The sequence below is a fragment of the Lupinus angustifolius genome, chromosome LG01 (genome assembly GCF_001865875.1).
Source record: "Lupinus angustifolius cultivar Tanjil chromosome LG01, LupAngTanjil_v1.0, whole genome shotgun sequence".
NCBI lineage: Eukaryota > Viridiplantae > Streptophyta > Magnoliopsida > Fabales > Fabaceae > Lupinus > Lupinus angustifolius.
Window position 1 is genome coordinate 11,195,200 of NC_032009.1, and position 8,430 is coordinate 11,203,629.

Here is an 8,430-nt window from a genome sequence, read left to right on the forward strand (position 1 = left end):
AATTCTCTATTCTTCTATACTTTCTTCTTTGTAATTTCTTGGAGAATTTCTACTCCAAAGTAGTTTAGGTAAGTTTATTTTTTAGTTTCTCCTTAATTCAAGAGGAGAAGGAGTACTCAAATGAGATATAATAATTTATTTTGCAATCTCATTTGTGCATGGTAAAGTGTCTTAAATCTTTGGATTAAGATGACTAATGCTCTTAAACCTTAATTTAATTTTTGGCTCACTAATATTTCTTGTTATTTTTGGCTCAAATGGAATATTCTTGAAACCATTACACCGACTTTTAAAATTATTTTCAACAAAGCCGAGATGACAAGCAAAGAATAACCCAATAACTAAATAAATTGACCGGAAACATGTTCTGGCCCTCGACCGAAAACTCTTTCAACAGATATGTAGTGTTCTATAGAACTAGCTCTTTGTCGTGTTACCTCATCTTGTTATTTGTAAAATAATTTAATAAAAACAATATGAAGTAGTGCACTATAGGACTTCTTCCTTGTCACACTAGTTTATATTGTATAAAACAACGAGATGTAATTCAATATAGGACTAATTCCTTGTCGCGTTACCTCATCTTGTTATTTTTAAAATAATTTAAGAAAATCGATGTGAATCATTTTAATCAAAAGCCATAAAAAGTGTTAATCATTATTATTGCTATATATATATATATATATATAAAATCTATTCTATTATGCTATTCTCTATGGTTCGACACAACCCTATACTACAATTGAATCTTGAAAGGGGTTTAAGAGTTAATATAGTAAAGTGTTACTTATAAATTTTATTTGTTGAAGTCAAAGTCCTAAAGCAATAGTTTAATTTAATCAATAAATTGTAGCTATGTGAATATGAACAACATACAAAGTACAACTCAATCAATAGATTGTAACTTTATGAAAAAGAGTGTTATAATTTACAAACTAACAACTAACTACTAATGTTTACATTTATGTCGTTTATTTTCCGCAACTAACTCTATCTTTTCTTTATTTACTTATAGTGATTTAAATTGTGCAACTAACTACTAACTTTTTATTTTTATTTATTTACTTTCTGTCATATAATTTATGCACATACGAACAATTTATTTATTTTCTTTATTCTTTTGTCACTCTAACTGTTTTCTTGATACCAACCTTTCACAACAAATAATATGGTTAACTTTATTCTTGATACCAACCTTTTATTAGACATGGTGTGGTTAAATGGAACCGAAAAAGGGAGTTAGTAAATTAAAATTAATATCACTCTTAAGTCACAAAAAGCTAAATTGCAATATAATGCCAAGTACTTGCTTGTGAACTCGCCAATTTCAACAAATTGGAGTCGCTGCTGGGAAATTGCTATATAATAAAAATTATCATATATTATTTATATCATTGATAATTGTATATAGACATTTTATTTTAATTTTTGTACAAATTAATTTCAGTTTGTATAAAATGTAAATTACATTTTTAGTTCTATTTCTTTTTCTTACTAATTTTTGTTTGAAAATAGCCAAAATTTTGTTTAGAAATAGCCAAATTTTCGTTTGTGCATGAAAAACAGGAAAAGTTCATCATAAATTTCTTTTGATGCAGAGTTGGAGAAAACACCAAGGAAGAAGAAAAAGAAATCACAAAGGAAGACTATCACTCACAAGTCTATATGTGAAGGAGATGACTCTTCAGATTTTTTAATGCCCAACAATAAAAATGTTCACGGTTCAAGGGCAGAGCATCAACTTAGTACTTGTGGCTTTGTCAGTTTTACTCCGAGAAACATGATAAGAATCAGGAGACCATCAAGCATCCAAAGGTCCACGAAGATGAAGTCAAGGTTGGTACAACTAATGTACGCCAACCCCTTTGTTGGTTTGGACCATGAATATCCTTACAACCATTTGACCAAATTATTATGAATTTGTCGAAACTACTGGTATGTCTGTGGCAGAAGAGAAGATCATATTTCTTAGGATCTTTCCATTGACACTCATTTGGAAGGCAAAGGAGTGGTTCATAGATCTCCCACCTCACATTTAGAACAACTAGAACTTGGTGGAAAAAAGGTTTATAAGCAGATACTTTCTGCAAGGAAAGTTCACAAATTTAAAGATAACCATCTCAACTTTTGCACAACCATCTGAGGAGAGTTTATGTGAATCTTGGGATAAATTCAAATCTATGTTGATAAAGTGCCCGAACCATGGGTTTGATGTTCAAAATTAAATCCATATTTTTATCAATGGTTTGCAACAACAACACAAGTGAATATTGAATACAACTGCTAGAGGACAATTATTAACACAACTTATGTAGAAAGCTATTAACATCATTCATTAAATGAATTTAAATGATCAAAAGAGTTAGCACCAAAGAGGTCCACAAAGGATAGGTGGAATTCTTGAGTTAGGGTCAACAAATATTGAGTTTACCCAAAATAAACTGCTTCAAAAACAATTAAACGAGGTGAAACAAAAATTGAATGATATACCTAAGTAGCTGTGAGGGTGACAAGAATCCTCAAAGAAGTTAGTTTCTCGGTGCGAAGATTGTTCTAGAGACTATGACCATTTCTTCCAACAAGAATAGGCAGTCCATTTTGTCAACAATCAGCCTTGGCAACCACACTATACAAAAATATCTCCACCACCAAATTTTCATCATCCACTTCAAAACAATAAATTGGAGGAGGATTTGGAATAATTCATGTAGACAACCATTAGAAATCAGAACAACACATATGCTGCTATTAAAAGGATGGAGGGTCAAATTCACAAGATAGCTGAACAACTTTCAACTTCAGCTAACTTGAAAAGTTGGGAAGAATGCAGAGGAGAAAGGTGGTCCCACTGATGAAATAACTGATAAGGAGGAGGAGTGATTCCTCAAGATCATGAGGCAGAGTGAGTAGGACATGGTGGAACAATTGAAAAATACCCCTTCCAAGATATCTTTATTGGGTCTAGTTTTGTCCTAAGAGGTGCACAAGAAGGCATTATTGAGGGTGCTTATTGAGGCATACATAAACCTTTATGTCCCACCTATGAAAATAATTTACACAGTTGATCTTGTAAAGCATGATAACTTTCTTCGATGAAGAAGTAGTGAGGCGGTCAGAGAAAGTGCCCCGTGCTTTACTCATCACAGCTAAGTGTCGAGGTCATATTGTAGGAAAAATAGTGATTGATGGAGGGTCAACTTCGAATGTCATGCCTTTGTCAACTTTGATGTCGATGGGAGTTAGCAGAAATGAGGTTGTTCCAAGGTAGATGATTGTACATGCCTTTGATGGTAATTAGACGAGCATATTGGGTGAGATAAAGTTGCCATTGGAGATTGGTCCTAGTCTTTTTCAAGTATTGTTTGTGGTAATGGACATGGATTCTTATACACCATGTTGCTTGTCGGACCATAGATCCATGAAGCATAGACTGTGCTATCCACTCTGCATTAGGTAGTAAAATTCATCAAGGATGGTGTGGTGGTTACCGTACACGGGGAAGAAGAGATCCTGGTTTTGAAGCCGGTATCAATACTGATATGAATCCACCAAGGCCCATCAATGAGGAAGAGCTAAGTGGGCTAGGAGGGCCCATGACTCTGTCCAGAATCAAGAAAGCACACCAAACTCTCAACCTACTAGTGGAAGAAGTGACCAAGTCAACAAAGCCCAGCAAGGAAATCAGGCCCATACATTGCACCCTTTTTATAGAAGTAACCCAAGTTGGCCACGACCAAGGAGGGAACACTTAATGCATGTGGGAGTCCCATTTAATAAGTGAGGATTATAATACCCACATGTAGTCTAGGAATTATTTATTTTCCTTGTTTGGAAGAACAATCATTATTTGCCTTTTTCAACTTTGAGTACTTCAACTTATAGTTGTAATAAATTGCATTAAGAACCATGTAATCCAGGTACAAAGCAAAGAGAATCCCTCACTAACCCAGCCGTGAATCCACCTCATGAAGATACAATGGATCCTTGCCTAATTTGAAAGAGCACGTGTGAATCCAATTTCATTTGAATGCCATAAAAAATTTCCTTACTTGGCATAGGCGTGTAAATTTCAAAATGGAGAAGATCATGACAAATCTTTCCTTATTCAAGCAAACAAGTAAATAGCCAAGGATTCCTTTCCTTATCTGGTGGATCATTTGAATTCAAATCAAAGAATCAAATCTGATTTGAATTTACCTTAAAGAAGATCATGGCAAATCTTTCCTTACTTGGCATAGGCGTGTGAATTTCAAAAGGGAGAAGATCATGCCAAATCTTTCATTTCTTGGCCTAGGCGTGTGAAATTCCAAAAGGAGAAGATCATGACAAATATTTCCTTAATGAATCAAGCAAGTAAATGACCAAGGATTTCTTTCCTTATCTGGTGGAGCATTTGAATTCAAATCAGAGATTCAAACTTGATTTGAATTTCCCTTAACAGAGATTGAAGCCATAATGAAGAGCTATGAAGGCAAGGATTTAATTCCTTATTCATTCCAAGAGCTCCCAATTTTGAATTTGGGCATTCAACACAATGAAAGCTAGCCGAATGAGAACATGGAGAAAGGAATAAGGAAAGACATCACTCCTCAAGCTTAGCCAAATCAGCACATGGGAAAAACAAATTAGGAAAACCTACTAAACATAAGGCTTGACCAAATTAACACATGGGGGAAAATAACTAGGAGCAACCAATGAATGCAATTTATCCTTTTTCACATGGGAATAGGCCTAGCCGAATTTCCCATGTATTTGTACCAAACAACACATGGAAATAAGACAACTTGAATTTTATTTGGAAAATAATCCATTGCTAGTTGAGTTTCTCCTAGTTTCTTGGTTAAACCAAGGCCATTTCTTATCAAGGTTCTCTTCCTTGTGGCGAAATACATTAGGCTTATCAAGCAATCAAGCTTGTAGCGCCTTCATCTTCCTATCTAATCCATCTTCTTCTATCAACTTCAACCTCCAACCACACACGGCTAAACAATCCCCCCCCCCACACAAACATAAACAAATATCCATACACAATTTCCCTAAACAATCCACAACCCCACTCAACCTTCACCCCAAGACCCACAGCCAAACACACTCCACAAACAACCAAAAACCAAACCAACATAACCATACCCCACGACCAAACAAAAACCCATAAAAAATTTAACAAGTTTCAAAGCACAAAAATCCATATTCTTCTCAAAGACTTATATTCAAGAACGATTAAAACAAAATCCGAATCCCCTAAAAAAGGATTCACATCAAGTGGTATTCAAAGCTAGTCTTGTGTAAGTCAAAATTTTGTTTCTTGTATCAAGTAAAAAAAAACAAAAAAATTCCTACCTTGTCAAAACCGAAAAAAAAGAGTCTACCCTTACATTTGCCTCAAAATATATCTGAGCCAAATATTTTCTGTTTGTTAAGTCTGTGAGTTTGCTATATTGAAAGCAACTCTTGGTTAACTTGATTTTATCAAGAACCCAAGGATAAATTGAGAGAAAATGAGGGAGTGATACACACTAAACACATTGAGAGAAAAGAGTCAAGAGAAAAGTGAGAAAATATCTAGTCCTACATGAGATGAGGCCGAGTCCCCCAGGATCATGGCCTATATGCAAGCAATTGATGCAATGAGTACACAATTCCGAGCACTCCAACAACAATTGGAGGAGATGTGAGTTCAACAAAATAGAAGGCAACACAACAGTGGTTCGAGTGATTCTGAACCAGAAAGGAGAAGGAGGCGAAGGGAAAGGAGGAATGATGATGGTGGTCATAAGGAGAGGAGGATGGATGATCGAATGAATGGGGTCAAGATTAAAGTCCTTACCTTCATGGGGATGAATAATCCTGAAGCCTATCTAGAAAGGTAGTTGAAAATGGAGAAGGTTTTTTACTGCCATAATTATTATGATGAGAAAAAGGTGAAGGTGGCAGCCTTGGAATTTAAGGAGTATGCCATGGTATGGTGGAACCGGTTTCAGAAGGAGATAAGGAGGTGTGGTGCTGAATGAGTGGATTCTTGGGATGAGATGAAAATTGTGATGAGAAAGAGGTTTGTTCCGACCTCCTATCAAAGGGATATCCATAAAAAACTTCAAAGGTTGACCCAAGGAAACAAATCAATGGATGAGTACTACGAGGAGATGGAGTTGGCTCTTCTGAGATCCAATTTTCATGTGGACCGTGAAGCCACTATGGCACAGTTTCTTCATGGACTGAACCAGGAGATTCAGGATGTAGTGGAGTTACACCCATATTTGGAGTTAGAGGATCTGATCCAACAAGCCATGAAGGTAGAACAACAACTACGGAGGAGGAAAACCAGATAATCTTCCAACACAAAATTCCAATCTTCAGGGTGAAAGGACAAGCCCAATAAGGAGAGACCCATTCCAAAGGAGGTTGTGAGCTCTTCCCAAGGGAAGAAGCCCATGGAAAACACCACTAGGAGTAGGGAGGTCAAGTGTTTCAAATGTCTTGGGAATGACCATATAGCTTCACAATGCCCAACTAGGAGGACCATGGTGATGAAGAATGGAGTGGTGGAGTCTGAATCAGAGGCTTCAAGTTCAGAGGAAAGTGAAGAGGATGCTGATGTTCCAGAAGGGGATCTTCTCATGGTGCGAAGGCTCTTAGGGAGCCAAGTTAGGGAGGATGAGGAGAGTCAACGGAAGAACATCTTCCATACTAGATGTTTGGTAGTAGGGAATGTTTGTTCCCTAATTATTGATGGTGGCAGCTGTGCCAATATGGTGAGCACTAGGTTGGTTTCTAAACTCAACCTTGTGACGAGGACTCATCCAACCCCTTACCGACTACAATGGTTAAGTGAGGTTGGAGAGATGATAGTAAACCAACAGGCGGAGGTTCCCTTCTCTATAGGGAAATATGTGGATTGCATACTATGTGATGTGGTAGTGATGGAGGCCAACCATATGCTGCTTGGCAGGCCTTGGCAATATGATAGGAGAGCCATCCATGATGGGCTCTCTAACAAATATACATTTATACATTATAATAAAAAAATTGTATTGTCACCCTTGTCCCCAAGACAAGTTGGTGAAGATCAAAGAAAATTAAAGGAAAAAATGGATCGAGAAAAAAAAGAAGAAAAAGAAAAAAAGAGAAACGATCCAAAAAGAAAAGTGAAAATGAAAAGATTGAAAATGAAAAAAAAAATGAAAAGAAAAAAAGTTTGATGGCTTCCAAAGGGGAAGTAAAGGGTGCTTTAACATCTAGGCAACCCCTTTACCTACTTATTGGTCAACAATTCTGTTTAAGTGCTAACTCTCATATTGTTGTACCTGATTATGTAAAAAGTTTTCTGTAGGAATTTGAGGATATATTTTCTTAGGAGGTTCCACGTGGCCTCCCACCATTAAGGGGAACTGAGCATCATATTGATCTCATTCCCGGAGCATCTTTTCCCAATAGGCCTGCCTATCGGAGCAACCCTCATGATACTCAAGAGATCCAAAGGCAAGTGGAGGAGTTGATGCAAAAGGGATGCGTTCAGGAAAGCATGAGCCCTTGTGCTGTCCCTGTCATCCTTGTGCCCAAAAAGGATGGGTTCCGGAGAATGTATACTGATTGTAGGGCAATTAACAATATCACGGTAAAGTATAGTCATCCTATCCCTAGATTAGATGATTTACTTGATGAACTGTATGGTGCCTGTATATTTACTAAAATTGATTTAAAAATTGGGTACCATCAGATTCATAATAGGGAAGGGGATGAATAGAAAACTGCTTTTAAAACTAAATTTGGGTTGTATGAGTGGTTAGTTATGCCTTTTGGGTTAACTAATGCATCCAGCACGTTTATGAGATTAATGAACCATGTTTTAAAAGAATTTTTGGGAAAATTTGTGGTAGTATATTTTGATGACATATTAATATACAATAAAAATTTAAATGAACACTATGAACATATTAGACATGTCTTACTTGTGTTAAGAAAAGAAAACCTGTATGCTAATATTGAGAAATGTTCTTTCTGTGTGGACCATGTGATATTCTTGGGCTTTCTGATTAATGCCCAAGGGGTCCATGTTGATAAAGAAAAGATTAAGGCCATCCAGGATTGGCCCACCCCCAAAACTATAGCTGATGTTAGAAGCTTCCATGGTCTGGCTAGCTTCTACCGACGCTTTGTTAGGGACTTTAGTACCCTAGCTGCACCTCTTAATGAGGTTGTTGAAAAGAATGTCGGCTTTAAATGAGGTGAGAAACAAGAGGAAGCCTTTAAGAGGCTTAAAGAAAAACTAACCAATTCACCCATTCTTGTTTTACCTAATTTTACAAAATATTTTGAAATAGAATGTGATGCATCTAATGTGGGAATTGGAGCTGTGTTAATGCAGGAAGGACACCTAGTAGCTTATTTCAGTGAGAAACTAGGTGGCCCAATGTTGAATTATTCCACCTA